The sequence below is a fragment of the Myotis nattereri genome (genome assembly GCF_964212035.1).
Source record: "Myotis nattereri genome assembly, chromosome: X".
NCBI lineage: Eukaryota > Metazoa > Chordata > Mammalia > Chiroptera > Vespertilionidae > Myotis > Myotis nattereri.
In genome coordinates, this window is record NC_138078.1 from 10,524,472 (window position 1) to 10,540,638 (window position 16,167).

Below are 16,167 nucleotides of genomic sequence, written 5' to 3' on the forward strand. Positions count from 1 at the left end.
GTTCACTACTTCTGAAGTGTTTCTTATCTGTTCTCAGATGGGTTTCTGACATCCTGAGAGTGGTGTGAATTTGGACTCCATATCTGTGGTAAAGCAAAGACTTGGGTTCCCCTTTTGCTTTGATCACTCCTATGCACAGCCCTGGGCCGCTATGTAGCATTTCCTCCCCCCCCCCCTTATTTACCCAAGGACAGCCCTTTGTATCTCTTGGCTTCATGCTGGTGGTTCACTTCCAGCTTCTTTCCCATGCACGGACTTGAGGCAATTGATTTGGTTTTCTGGTCCCATAATTATTTGAGTTTGCAGCCCTTGGTTTAGAGGGCAGGAGTAAGCAGGTCTTTGTCCTGTGAAGAATCTCATTTAATAAGCTTCTTGTCTTTACAGCCACTCCTTTCTACTCTAGTTTTCCTGACTATTGGTCAGGAAGTAGTTCATCCAGTTAAGAACCAGGAAGCAGTTGCAACCACAGGCATCTTCTAACTTCAACAGATTACTTACCAAAAGTTCATTTAGACATTAATTATGTAGAAAAGTTCATATTTTCTGATAGGAACTATGTTACGGGTTAGTTTCCCAGGTAACCCACAGGAGCCCATTATGTAGTTGAAATTCATATAGACCCTTTAGGATTGTAATCAGTATTTAAAAGATGATTTCTGTGGGGAGGTATGTTTTAACATTCCCAGTAAGAAAAGGGAGTATGGTGGTTTCCAACCTCAGTAGGTCTTTCGTGGTTTTACATACCAGTTGTCAGTCCCTGTTATTGTTACAAATCCTAGCCACTGTTCTCAAACCTGCCACTGAATCATCACCACTCCTATTTAGCATACAGCCTTGCCTCTACTTCACTGAGAACACTGAAGGCCTTCTGGTTGATTTTCTGCAGGTTCTGCTTCCATGCACAAATTTATCAGTTCCTCTTTCCCAGAGCTTTTCTTTCCTCCTGTCTCAGAGGATGAGGTGCTTCTGCTGCTGTTCGAAGCCAGTCCCTTGCCCAGTACCCTCAGCTTCAGTGCTGCTGCATTGGCATCTTTTCCCATCAGTTATTCCCTCTTCCTCCCCATTGTGTATCCCAATGTTTCTCAACTGGGGATGGTTTTGCTACCCAGGAGACATTTGGCAGTATCTGGAGACATTTTTTTTGTTGTCACAACTGGGTGGTGATGGTATATGTGCTACTGGCATTTGGCGAGTAGAGGCCAGGGATGCTGCTGATAAGCATCTTACAATGCACAGTGCAACCCCACAGCAAAGACTTACCTGGTCCAAAATGTTGGTAATGCTGAGTGTTCAGTAACCTTGCTGCATCCTTAGAATTTTTTAAAATATATTTTTATTGATTTTAGAGAGGAAGGGAGAGGGAAAGAGAGAGAGAAACATCAACGATGAGAGATAATCATTGATTAGCTGCCTTCTGCATGCCCCCTACTGGGGATCGAGCCCCCAACCCTTCAGTCCGCAGGCCGATGCTCTATCTACTGAGCCAAGCCAGCTAGGGCCATCCTTAGAATTTTGCTGTGACTTCTTTGTTTTTCTCTGCCCATTATTTTATTCCTAAGATTCTCATCCTAGAAAATGTTCTTTGAACCACTTGTTCATTCCTTTCCTAGCTACCTAACCTTCTCCTCTTTTTTGTATATAGTCTATCCTTTTCTCCTCAGATTTTACTAGTAGCTCTTTCTCTCTGGCTTCCCACCCTTACTAAACTGTTTTTGCTGAAATTGCCTGTGACCTCTTGTGTTCTGCATCTAATGTCTTCAGTCAATTATAATTTTACTTGACTTTTCTGTTGCATTGGACACCATTAATCACTATCTCCTTGAAACTGTATGTTCCCTTAGCATCCTGGTTGTCCATGTCCTTCTTTTACATTTCTTTCTCTGCATCCTGTGTGGGTTCATCTTGATCAACTTACTCCTTACCCACTGCTGTTAACCTGAGTTTGACTTCTTGGCTGGCCAACTGTTATCTTAGGTCATTGTCTCAATTGTGCCCAGAGTTTCAATTCTACTAATATGTAGATGTTTTTCTAAATTTCTAAATTCTTCCTCTCTTTTTCCCTACACATTTCTGGCTCATTCTTAATAACCTGGTGGAAATCTACACCTGATTATTTACAGGTGCCTTACATTCAGCATATGTAATGTGGAGCATAGCATAGTTTCCTCTAACTTGCTCCTCCTCCTTAATGAAAAAAAAAAAGGTGTTAGTGTTTCTACCACCCACCCTGACTCCTAAAGTAGATCATTGGGTATTATCAAACTCACATATATATATGTCCTACAGTTGCTAGTATGATATAAAATCTGATTTTGGATTTTTTAAAGAATATTTTTATTGATTTCAGAGAGGAAGATAGAGGGAGAGAGAGATAGAAACATCAATGATGAGAGAGAACCATTGATCAGCTGCCTCCTGCACGCCTACTGGGGATCAAGCCTGCAACCTGGGCATGTGCCCTGATCGGGAATGAAATCGTGACCTCCTGGTTCATAGGTCAATGCTCAACCACTGAACCATGCCAATTGGGCCTGATTTTGTACTTACCACTGACCTGCTTGAAAGCCTGCAGTGGTGCTCTCAAGCTGACAGGAGGAGAAAAGTCTGAATTCCCTTATATGGCCTATCAGACTTTCTGGTATGTTCTCTGCTTATCTACCTCTCCAGCCTCACATCCTTTCTGTGTTTGCCTCAAACACTATGCTCTGGAATGTAGAGTTCCCCATAAAATTGTTTCAAATGTGATCTCCTTGCTTATGCTACCTCCTTGCCCAGAATGCAGTGTTTTTCTGTAGAGTGTGTGGGTCATTAGCTCTATGGTGGGACTCCCTATTTCTCATGGAAGCCATAAATAATTGTCACCTTTCTTCACTTCTCTGGAGAAATGTTACTGGATAGTGTTCCCTGTCCAAACTATCATTTTAGAGAGTCATGACTGGATAAATGCTGGCATTAGTCCTGCTGAAAAAGTGTAGGCAGTGGGCATGGGTAATGGTGCTTTACAGCTCTCCAAGTATGTTGTTTATTATTAGCCATTTCTTTTCTTAGTTCCTGCTACCTATAGTTTTATTATTTTTGAAGGGTTTTTCTGGGAAAATATATATTTTGGGAGAGAGCTCTTTATTTTCCTATATGAAGTTGTTTGTTCTTCAGCTCTGTTGCGTTTTACCATCTATTGGATCTTCTTTTTTTTAAAAAAAAATTCTTTATTTATTGATTGATGAGAGAGAGGAAGAGAGAAGGAAACGTTGATTTGTTATTCCATTTATTTATGCATTTATTGGTTGGTTCTTGTATGTGGATGATGCTCTATTCAGCCAGGGTCCATCCATTGGATTTTAACCTGCTTCATAACTCTTTGGAATTCTTTACTGCTGCAGCAGCTACATTGCCAGGGCTGCTCTGGACTTATTTTTATATTTATTTGCTTATTTCAGTGGCTTTTAATGTGGGAATGAAGGTAAACATGTGTGTTTGGTTAGCCATTTTCAAGCAGAACTTCAGTGCCCTGTACCTCATGTGGTTTTTCCTTTTTCTGTATTGTAGACATCATGGCAAATGATAATCTCTTAATGTGAACCCTTATGAAAATTTTGATAATTTTCTTAGGACACTGTCTTATATGCCCCTTGGGAATCACTGGGGGTGATGATACATGTCATTGATAGGAGCGAGTGTGCCACACCTATGGAGGGTGTAAAGGAAATATGCTGATTTGACTAAAGGAAAAGTTACCAGTTAAAAAATGTTTATTATTTTGGCCAATCTGGTCAGCATTATTGTTTTTTATTAGATCTTAAAAAATTAGTTGCCAGGTTGAACATTCAAAAAATTTATTTATTGGCCATTTGTATTTTTCTTTGTACATTTTCTTTTCATGTCAATACAAGTTTTGGTTTTTTAAAAATACCCTCGTAGGATTCACATGATTATTTCCTTTTAACATGAAATAAGAAAACTCTGCCAAATGTTGGGTGCATTGCTTATTTTTTAAGTTTAGATTTATCATATGATACTTGGAAAATGAAAATCAACTCCTGGTTTTGGGATTATTAATATGTACCTCACAAGGTGGCTGTGAAAATTAAATGAAATAACATAAATGAAGTGCCCAATACAGTGTTTGGTACATGATAGACAGCAGTAAATATTAGTTCTTTTTCTAAATTCTTTCTCCTTTGCCAGATTGTTAAAATAAAGACAGCTCTCCATATTCCATCATATGTACTTACTGAACCCTTGTTAAATGAAGGGCAGTATGCCAAATACCCTGAGGGATACAGAAATGTTTAAGGCTGCTTCCAGTCCAGGGATAAACATTAGCTTACTGTGTGTGTGTGTGTGTGTGTGTGTGTATGTGTATTTACCTTTCTAGGCTTTTTTTAAAAAAAATGCTGTTGCCCTTACCGGGTTGGCTCAGTGGATAGAGCGTCGTCCTGCGGACTGAAGGGTCCCAGGTTCGATTCCAGTCAAGGGCATGTACCTTGGTTGCGGGTACATCCCCAGTAGGGGGTGTGCAGGAGGCAGCTGATCGATGTTTCTCTCTCATCGATGTTTCTAACTCTCTATCCTTCTCCCCTCCTCTCTGTAAAAAATTAATAAAATATATTAAAAAAATAAAAAAGTGTTGTTTTGAAAACCTTTCATTCTTTAAAGCTGTTATTTTATTTGAACACAGAACACTTTAAAGGTTGGTGTGCCACATATAATCCATTACATTTCTATGAGAATAGTTATTAGCTCCACTTTCTAGATGGGGACCTTGAAGGGTGATCTGTATAACTTCTGGCTGAGGTAAAAAATAGGATATATTGGAATGCTAACCATCACTTCCAGACTCAGTTGGTGCTGAATAAATATTTGTTGAAAGAATGAGTCATCTTTTATTAAGCGGTATGTTAAGCCCATTCCTAAATTGCGTCTCTACTTCTTTCTGCTTTTCTCTCGTCCTTTATATTTAATGCTGCTGAAGTGGTTAAAATAGCTTTCAAATTCATTGGCTGGTAGAAAAGACATTGGAAGTTGGAAGACATGCTACACTGTTTTATCTACACTCATAAAAGACAAAGATGCTAATTGACCATACCTTTGCTATGCCCAAGCTACGTCCACCAGCCAATCAGAGTGACTATATGCAAATTAACCCAACCAAGATGACGGCCGGCAGCCACGGAGCTGGAGCAAGCAGGAGGCTTGGTTGCCCAGCAATGGAGGAAGCCAAGCTTCCCACCTGCCCTGGCTGGCTGTGGCCTCCGCAAAAGGCAACAAAGTTTCAGTTATAGAAGCTAAATAAATCACAGATACCTGCTTCCAGCCAGCCTCCACTGGGAGCTTGGGTGGCTGGGGGCCGTGGCCAGCCTGCAAACAGCCATCAGCCCCTCACCCAGGCTGGCCAGGCACCCCAGCGGGGACCCCCACCCTGAAGGGGTTGTGACCAGACTGCAAACAGGCATAAGCCCCTCACCCAGGCTGGCCAGGCACCCCAGCAGCAACCCCTACCCTGATCCAGGACACCCTTCAGGGCAAACCAGCTGGCCCCCACCCATGCACCAGGTCTCTATCCTATACAATAAATGGGTAATATGTAAATTGACCCTAACAGCAGAGCGACTGGGAATGACTAGTCACTATGACACACACTGACCACCAGGGGGCAGATGCTCAATGCAGGAGCTGCCCCCTGGTGGTCAGTGGGCTCCCACATGGGGAGCTCTGCTCAGCCACAAGCCAGGCTGACGGCTGCCAGTACAGCGGTGGTGGTGGGAGCCTCTCCCGCCTCCTCAGCAGTGCTAAGAATGTCCGACTGCAGCTAGGCCTGCTCCCCGCTGGCAAGTGGACATTCCCCAAGGGCTCCTGGGCTGCCAGGGAATGTCTGACTGCCAGCTTAGGACCAATCCCCCGGGGAGCGGGCCTAAGCCAGCAGGTGGTCATCCCCCGAGAGGTCCCAGACTGGGAGAGGGCACAGGACAGGCTGAGGGACCCTCCGGAGTGCACAAATTTTTGTGCACTGGGCCTCTAGTTAATAATGAAAAAGGAAGATTTTTGTGCTGATACTGATTGTATTTGCCGATTAAATTTTTTGCCTTGGAGCTGCTTTTTCTTATTATATATATTTTATTGATTTTTTTACAGAGAGGAAGGGGGAGGGATAGAGAGTTGGAAACTTCAATCAGCTGCCTCCTGCACAACCCCTACTGGGGATGTGCCTGCAACCAAGGTACATACCCTTGGCTGGAATTGAACCTGGGAACCTTCAGTCCACAGGCTGATGCTCTATCCACTGAGCCAAACCAGTTAGGGCTGGAGCTGCTTTTTTTGAATACCTTTGTGGTTCCTGTAACAGCTGCAAGGGGCTTCCCAAGTTTGGGGCCAGGGTAAATGGCCCAATTTGTTGCACTCTTAAGGATGACTCTACTGTTAATAGTCAGATTTTTCAATTAATCTCTAGTAAAGTAGGAACAAATTAGCAATTATAATTAGGCTCTGGAGATTTGAGGGGAAAACATTTTAATGGATGAACTAGCAGATATACAAACTTTAATGGAATAAGTGATTAACATCTCAGAGTTCTGTGTTTAGCTTTTTGTAGTGGGTTGGTGTCATAGTGAAGTAAGGGTTGTTACTAAAAATAGTAAGACTCCCGTATAGCATTGGTGGTGGGACATCCATGAATCTAGTGCACTCTGCACATGGAGCAATCCATTTTGTCTTAAACTTGCTAAATTCACTTATTTTCAAAAATTTTCTAAATAGATCTCTTCATCACACTTTTGGTTTTCCCAGTTCCCTTTTCTACTTGGGATGCATTCAGTGAGGTTTACAAATAACTGTTGTCTTGTAAAATACTGTTATAGGTAAAACTAGGCCTTTGGAGGTTGAAAAAACCGTTTTGTTTGATTCTGGCCTTGACACTTCCTAGCTGTGTGACCAGTGACAAGGTATTTAATGACTCAGGCACTGTTTTTTTTATAATCTTATTGAAGTGTTAGGATGAGATGTGATAATGTGTATAAAAATACTTAGCATCATGGAAGTGTGCCAAAAGCACTATCTTAAGCCATGTGCCTTATCTGTTAAAGATACAGCATGGTGACGAAGTATGGGGTTTCTGGAGCCTGATTGCCTGGGTTTGAACTCCAGTTCTGCCACTTTACTGGCTATGTAACTAATTTCTCTCTTTGTCTCCTCATTGGTAGTAAAGGACAGTAAAAGGTTTTTGTGAGGATGAAATAAATTACTATAAATAAAGCAGCTAGACCAGTTGCTTAGTACAAAGTGCTATTTATATGTTTTAGCTGTTATTATTTTATTACATTTGAATATCTGGTATGTCACCAGATTTTTTATTTGTAATATTTTGTTCTACTGGAATTTTTTGCATCTCTCATGAGTTTAAGCTCCATGGAGTCAGGATCTGGTCTGTTTGTTCACTATTGTATTGGTAACATCTGCTATATTAACTGACATAGAGACTTGCTTACTCAGTAAATATTTGTGGAATGAATGAATGATGAATATTGCATTTACCTTGAATTTTGTTAACCAGTATTGTAAGTCGAGTAGGTTTTTTTTTCCCCCCATTATTAGGTCACTGTAAAAAAAAAATCTGTAACAGAACTTGCAATAAATTCCCAAGTTTACAGGCTGAAATTCAAATTTCTTCACTTTGCATTAAAAAACCTATTGAGTATAACCATACCCAGGTTTCTTCTCTCGTAGAATGTGCAATTCTGACCAGATATCTTTTTTTCTATTTCAAGTGGATGATTCTCTGGGTTGTGAATTAATTCACTGGGTTGTTGCAGTTTCTAGTTAAATGGTAAACATGAAAGCACTTTGCAGATTATATAATATCATTATCATTATCTACACTAGTAAAAGAGAAACATTCAAATTGGTGTCACTCTGCTACGCCCACCAGCCAATCAGGATGAGTATGCAAATTAACCCAACAAAGATGGTGGCTAATTTGCATATGCAGGCATGGAGCGAAGACTGAAGGCTCTGGCCCGAGTGAAGACTGAAGACGACTGAAGACTGAAGAGGCTTGGCTTCTCTGCTGCAGTCGGAGCAGAGAAGCCTCCAGGCTTGGCTTCTCCGCTGTGGCCAGAGCGAAGGCCTGGGTCCTGGGTGCCGGAGGAAAACCGGTGCCCGAGGAAAACCGGTGCCGGCAGCCAGGGGAAGGAAGGCCTATTGCACGAATCTCTTCATGCAATGGACCTCTAGTTTATAATAATCCCCAAGTGTTTTAAAACAAATTTTGCTGAAATATACCCTCATCTTTTTTGCTCACACAACTTAACTGTAACCCCACCCATTTTTCTAGACCAGCTCATCTTTCCTGTTGTCTTGATGTATTAACTACAATTTTGAAACGTCTGACTCTTAATGAAACCAGTAAACGTTGATCGAACACTTATATTGTCCTAATCCTCTGGGAACAAAGTTTTTAAAAATGTATATATTTTATTGATTTTTTTACAGAGAGGAAGGGAAAGGGATAGAAAGTTAGAAACATCGATGAGAGAGAAACATCGATCAGCTGCCTCCTGCACACCCCCTACTAGAGATGTGCCCATAACCAATGTACATGCCTTTGAACCTGGGACCCTTCAGTCCACAGGCCGACACTATCCACTGAGCCAAACCGTTTAGGGCTGGGCACAAAGTTTTAATGTATTAATGCCAGTCTTCACAGTTGAATTGTAAGTCACTGTTGGAAGATAAACCGAGCTATATTAAAATTTTTGAGGGTTTGAGGAAAAAATCATTTTGAATTGGTCAGCACCAAACTGGAAGTGATTAGGAGCACTTTGTTGATAGGAGCCAGGGGAAAGACATATAGAGAAAGTGTGTTAGCAAATAAAGGAAATTATTTGATTGGCTATACCTGAAGGCCTAGTTTTGGTTTGCCTTTGGGCATTAGAGCTACCTTAGTCTAATGGCCTCCTTGTTTAATTAACTTAACATTACTTTATGAATAAAAACTATCATGTGTACTTACTTCTTGGTTTCATGAATGATTCTTTATACATAATAAAATGTGGCAGTGGGTAATTAGTTGATGTATCATTAATGTTAAAATCAAATTGCAAATGTAATTTCCTTGTTAGAACCATTTGTCTAGCATTTGTCTGTGATGTCTGAATTTTTAAAAATAATTGGTTCATATTTATGTTTTCTTTCTTCTTTAGTTTATTTTCAAATATGTTGATTTATTTCCTACTTATTTCTCCTTCACCAAGACAAATACTATAGTTCCTTAAATTGTTTACCTTGGATTTTCACAGATTCTTTTGGACAACTACTATTTCTCTTATGCTGTCTTTGTAAAATCTCTGCAGTAATTTATTGAGGTCATTTGTTTTACTTTTAGTGCATCAAGATCAAAAGAAGAAAATATTAATAGAATTTTGGTTCTTCATAATGAATTTGTTCTTTAAAAGTGGTTTGAGATTAAACCCAATAGCAGCAGTCTAGCGCCAGTTGAGAGTTTTTTGAAGAGGCAGTTAGCACTCTTGGGGCTTTCTGAAGGAGGTGGCCTTTGTGCAGAGATTTGAAGGGAAAAGCGTTAGCAGGATGCTTCTGGTGGGAGCCCGCTTATTTGATGGATTGAAGTCAATAATTGGAAAATTAATTTTAAAAATTGGTAAAGCTGTAAGTAATTCATAAGAATGCACACATAACAAACATTTTGCTGTGAAGCATGTTTATTTGTCAGTCTTTTGATGTAGGGCCAAGGCCTTTTTTTCTGAGTATGGATCAGCTGGCTGACGTTCAGTGTCATCTTTCTTTATGAAGCATACTCATAATCCATCTTATCTGTCCAGTAGGTCCAGTTTTGACTTCTTGAAAGTGGAACAATAATATAGACAACTTATGAAACCATCTAGTGCAGAATTGTAGATTTTTACAGTGTTCTCCTGTCTTTTAATGTTATCTAACCCATATGTAATTGATAGCCACATTTTTAAAGTGACTCATGACCTTCATCAAATCTTGCCAAAGCATCCTACCTAATTTTCACAGAAACTGCAACTTTCTTTTAATTAGTTCACATACTGTTTAGTTGAAAACCATATGATGTCTGTTACAAAAGGAGTTGGCAAATGGTTTTGGGGAAGAATTGCAACTAACTTTAGGATGCTAAGTGTGCAGCTCAATTGAAGGGAGCAGAAGTGTGAAGTGGAACTGGTTCCCTATTAGCCAAAAACATTGCATCAGCTGGTCTGTTTTACAGAGGTAATGGGGAGTTGGCCTGTTAAAAGACATGCTAGAGGGCCAATATGGCTTGAGTGCACAGTGCAAATGGTCTTTTGTAAATGCATTTTATACTTTTCAAAAAGTCCATTTGCCATGAATAACATGCCTTTTTACAATAAAACAGAGATAAATGAATTATTGAGTGCTTGGAGAAAATCACTCTGTTCAAATAAGATCATTGTGAAGCCTTTTCCCCAAGTAGAGTTTCCCCCTTCTCCCAGACATAGGTGGTTTCTACATCTTTTGGACAAGTAAAATACCTTGCATAGACCTTTTTTTCACACTTCTCACGTGTAGTTAATTCATGTGTTCACCTCTTCTGTGAGTTCTTTCTCTGAGGAGCTTTTGTATGCAATGTCTGATCCATAGTTGGTACCCAAGAAATTGAATGAAAGAGTTCTAGCCACTCAAACTGATGAAACAACCCAATCTTGCTAATATAATAGTTTTCATTAGTGTGCCGTAAGAAAATAAGCCATTATTATCTATAGATTGAGACCAGAAAGTACTTCAGTACACTTATACTCAAGTATGTTATATTCCATATGTCCAAGATACTGTATTATATTTACAAATATTGAGTTTAATAATACATGGTTCTTGTCTGTGGATCTGTATTCTAATAGTACAATGGGAATATATGGGGAGATGAGATTAATTAGAGCCTGTAGGAATCTGTGCGGTTTTGACAATACATAGGACCTGAATTGGATTGTGAATGGTAACAACAGTTAGGGCTCTCTGGCACGTAATTACTGCTTTGTGGCATTTTATAGTCTGGATCGCTTCTTTTCTGTCACATACTCCCAGTCTTCCTACTTCCATTTCTAGCCTTTTCCTCCTGCGAAATTTTTGTTTTAACAGTCTGCCTTTGGCTTTTTCCTTTTTTTGCCCTTGTGGTAATGCTAACCTAACCCTAACCTTAGCCTACATACTTCTACTAGACCAGCGGTTCTCAACCTGTGGGTCGCGACCCCTTTGGCGGTCAAACGACCCTTTCACAGGGGTCACCTAAGACCATCCTGCATATCAGATATTTATTTATTTATTTATTTATTAACATATTTTATTGATTTTTTACAGAGAGGAAGGGAGAGAGAGAGTTAGAAACATCGATGAGAGAGAATCATCGATCAGCTGCCTCCTGCACATCCCCCACTGGGGATATGCCCGCAACCCAGGTACATGCCCTTGACCGGAATCGAACCTGGGACCCTTCAGTCCGTAGGCCGACGCTCTATCCACTGAGCCAAACCGGTCTCGGCGATATCAGATATTTACATTACAATTCATAACAGTAGCAACATTACATTTAGGAAGTAGCAACGAAAATAATTTTATGGTTGGGTCACAACATGAGGAACTGTATTTAAAGGGCCAGAAGGTTGAGAACCACTGTACTAGACTATAACTTCTTTGAGAGTAAGTTGCATCTTTGTAGTTCTTAAAGTGTCGAGTATATAGTTTGTAAGTAGTAGGTGTCAAATACCATTCTCTTAAATTTAGCTTCTTTTGCCAAACTGACTAGGTGTACCAGTTAATAATGCGGATTTTTTTTCAGTACTGTAGATGGAGTTTCACATATGTTGATATATATGTGATTTGATATGTATGCTATTTTGTTGTATTGACAGCAAGCTTCAAAACTTCATATGTCAAATTTGCTGAAGGTGTTAACATCATAGATATTTTTAAACTTAAAAACGTCGAATTTCGTGCTAAAAGAAGAGCATTTGTGGGAAGTTTTAATTCATTACTTTATTTTTTTTAATATATTTTATTGATTTTTTACAGAGAGGAAGGGAGAGAGATAGAGAGTTAGAAACATCGATGAGAGAGAAACATCGATCAGCTGCCTCCTGCACATCTCCTACTGGGGATGTGCCTGCAACCCAGGTACATGCCCTTGACCGGAATCGAACCTGGGACCTTTCAGTCCGCAGGCCGACGCTCTACCCACTGAGCCAAACCGGTTTCGGCTCATTACTTTATTTTGAAGAAAAAGTTATTGTATACTTCAGGAAGCTTCTGGTGAACATGCTCCATCTCAAGATACTTGTGAACGCTGGTTTAAATGCTTTAAAAGTGATGATTTCAATGTGAAAGACAAAGAACGTCCAGGTCATCCGAAAAAGTTTGAAGACCAACAAATACAAGCATTATTGCATGAAGATGCATGTCAAACTCAAAAACAACTTGCAGAAAGATTAAACGTTGCTCAGCAAACAATTTCCGATCATTTACAAGCAATGGGGAAGATTTTAAAGGAAGGCAGTAGGTGCCACATCAACTGAATGAAAGACAAATGGAAAACTGAAAAGTCATCAGTAAAATGTTGCTTCAGCAGCACGAAAGAAAGTCTTTTTTGCATTGAATTGTGACTGGCAGTGAAAAGTGGATTTATTTTGAGAATCCCAAATGCACAAAATCATGGGTTGATCCAGGTCAACCATCAACATGGATTGCAAGGCCAAATCGCTTCGGAAAGAAGACAATGCTCTGCCTTTGGTGGGATCAGGAAGGTGTGGTGTATTATGAGCTTCTAAAACCAGGTGAAACTGTTAATACTGATCACTATCAACAACAAATAATCAATTTGAACCACACTTTGATTGTAAACGACCAGAATGTGCCAGGAGACACGGCAAAGTAATTTTGCTTCATGATAACGCACCATCACATACTTCAAAACCAGTTAAAGACACGTTAAAAGATCTTGCCTGGGAAGTATTAACCCACCCGCTGTATTCAACAGACCTTGCTCCTTCAGATTACCACTTGTTCCGATCGATGGCACACACACTTTCTGAGCAGCACTTCAAAACGTATGAAGAAGTGGAAAATTGGGTCTCTGAATGGTTTGCCTCAAAACAAGAAAAGTTCTATTGGGACAGTATCCACAAATTACCTGAAATGTGGGGAAAATGTGTAGCTAGCGATGGACATTACTTTGAATAAAGCACTTTTGATGTTTCTCTTGAAATTATTGTGTTTTCTTTTATTACAAAATCCACCATTATTAACCAGTACACCTAGTAGTTCCTCTTCCAGACTTTCCTTTTTCTGTTTACAGTGATGGATTTCTCCCTTTAACTCCACATTTTGGTCAGCAAGTTCTGCTGCTTCTGTCTTACAAGTGCCATTTGTAGCCACATCATTGTTTACACTTTCATCATTTCATGCCAAATTAAAAACAAAAACAAATATTGACTGCATATTATAGTGTAAGCACTGCTTAAGTGCTGGGAATACAAATATTACAGATCCAGTCTCTTGCTCTTTGAATACCAGTGGGAGAGAGAGACACTTGTTTGGCATTTTACTGAGCAAATGTTTATTGAGCGCCTTCTCTGTGCTGACTGCTATTATAGGCACAGGTGGATTATAGAGTCCTTTTTCACAGGCTACTCACCTCCAAAGGGAGAGGCCTAGTAAATATAGCTACTGGGTCTCCTTAATTCTAAAGTATATTTTCTCTCCAGGTTTTAGCATTTCTAAAATCCAAAGGAGGCTTAATCCTGCCATATACGTGTGTGTGTGTGTGTGTGTGTGTGTGTGTGTATCCATCTGATGTTCAAAGGCTGTTAAATTGCTTTGTTTACCCATATCTTCAGAAAAAAAATCGTCTCTACTGTCGTGGTAAACAACCTGCTTCCCTATTTATAATGGTCTGGCCCTCTAGCAACTTCAGCGCAAAATTATAGCCAATTTGCCTACAAACGTCAGGTGGTCATAATAATCTGGCCACTCAATGTATGTTTAATGTAGTTTTTTATTCCCTCTTCAAGAGTATTAAATTGCTGATACTTATAACTAGTAGAACCTTATCATTGGGGAACTATAGTATTTATCAATGGTAAGTATTATGATAGAAGTATGTATAGAGTTGCACTGTCAAATATGGTAGCTTCTAGCCCCACATGGCTACTTAATCAGGCATACATTGATTACATTTAGGGTTAAATTAATTAAAATTAGATAAAATTAAAAGATTCAGTTCCTCGGTGTATTAGCCACAGTTCACATACCCAATAATTTGACTAGTGGCTACTGTATTGGACAGTGCAGATATAGGACATTTCCATCATTACAGAATGTTTTGCTGGAAAGCATTGGTGTAAAATGTGGTTCACAGTTATAACTGGAGAGTTGGAAAAGATTTAGTCATTTGCTTTCTGGCCTTACTGTTTGAAAGGTTAAAGTCGATGGTGTGTGGGTAGGCTAAATAGCCATCTCAGATGGTAAATAAAGAAAAATTGAATTTATTTAAGGAAAAGAGGATGGGAGATGGGGATATCCAAAGGGAAGGGCTACACAGCACACTGAGCCAAAGGGTATTGGGTCCATGATGGCAGTAAAAATGTACTTAGGACAGTAAAACAAGGAAGGGCTTAGAAAAAGCAACAAGAAAGTCTAGGCTGGGCTGCTTTGGCACTGAGAAGTCAGAGGAAAGGGGGTCTTGGAGACAGGTTCAGGGGGTTAGCCCAGGACGAGCTGCCGCTGTCCATTGCTCCCCCAGTTGCATACATGCTTGTGGGAGGAGAGGGGGAGGGAATGGCCTGGGCATGTTCCTTGGAGGGAGAACACGCACTGGGTCCTTTGTCCTGAGCATAATTATCTTTCTCTCGCAGGTGTAAATCTTAGGGGAGGTCTCAGGGGAGGGTCTTAATAGAATATTCATTAGCTTTCCAGGTGTCCTCTTTCAGGGTTGTGGTCTCCACTGAGGGGGTCATTAGTCAATGTAGCTGGTCCTAAGGCAGCCATGCTGTCACTTGTCTGGTTTTGCTGCTTTTCTGGGCCTGAAGCTGAAATATAAGTGAGGCCTAGATGTTACCTTTAGGAAGGAAAAGGTCAGGGGGTCTAAACCATCTGACCACTGATATGAAAGATCAGGGGTCCAAACGGAATGACCAGTGATATGCTAGGGGAGGATAGTTTACCCTGGGGGCGAGGTTCTTGTTTTCCCAGTTTTGCCCCTTTGCTAGGCATCCAGGGCTTTTTGCCCTGGTGAGTTTCTCTACCTGACCCATCATCCTTGCTCTGGTCATGTCTGTCTAACACTATTAGCTATATTTCTTCCTTCAAGGAGGTCAGAGAAATTGTCTTTTGTTTGGTTTTACCCTAAGGCCTGGGACAGTAAGTAGTAGGTACCTAGAAAAAACTGGGGTGTTCAAGAGTTTGGATAAAAGGGGCAAAGGCTCGCCCTGCCGGCATGGCTCTGTGCTTGAGCATCGACCTATGAACCAGGAGGTCAGGGTTTGATTCCCGGTCAGGGCATAGGCCTGGGTTACAGGCTCAATCCCCAGTGTGGGGCGTGCAGGAGGCAGATGATCAATTATTCTCTTTTATCATTGTTCCTTTCTTTCTTTCTCCCTCCCTCCCTCCCTCCCTCCCTCTCTCCCTCTCTCCCATCCTCTCTAAAGTGAATAAGATATATTAAAAAGGGGGGAGGGGCGCAAAGGCTCTGCATCTGGGAAGGTAGCTTAGCTGTTTTTATTCAATATGTATCCTCCTGTCCTTTTTTAAAGAGGGTTTCTTTTTTAAGCGAAGTCATACCTTTTTCCTCTCAACTTGAGGTATAATTGACAAGTTAAAATTGTATATATTTATAGTGTATAATGTGATGATTTGATACACTTGTACATTGTGGAATGATTACCACAATCAAGTTAATTAACACATCCATCACCTCACATAGTTACCTTTTTTGTTTTTTTGTTTTTGTTTTTTGGTGAGAACACTTAAGATTTACTCTCTTAGCTAATTTTAAGTATGCAATATAGTAGTATTCTTAACTATAGTCACCATGTTGTACGTTGGAGCCTCAGAACTTATAACTGAAACTTTACACCCTTTGACGAATATCTCCCCATTTCCCCACTCCCATCCCTTGGTAACTAGCAT

The 16,167-nt window shown here is 40.3% G+C and overlaps 1 protein-coding gene across 2 annotated transcripts in view; it reads left to right on the forward strand.

The window, feature by feature from the left end:
• CDKL5 (cyclin dependent kinase like 5) overlaps positions 1–16,167 on the forward strand; it is a gene marked incomplete at its 3' end in the record, with an annotated part of 164,163 nt that overhangs the window by 14,984 nt on the left and 133,012 nt on the right. The gene's annotated exons all lie outside the window — the stretch shown is intronic.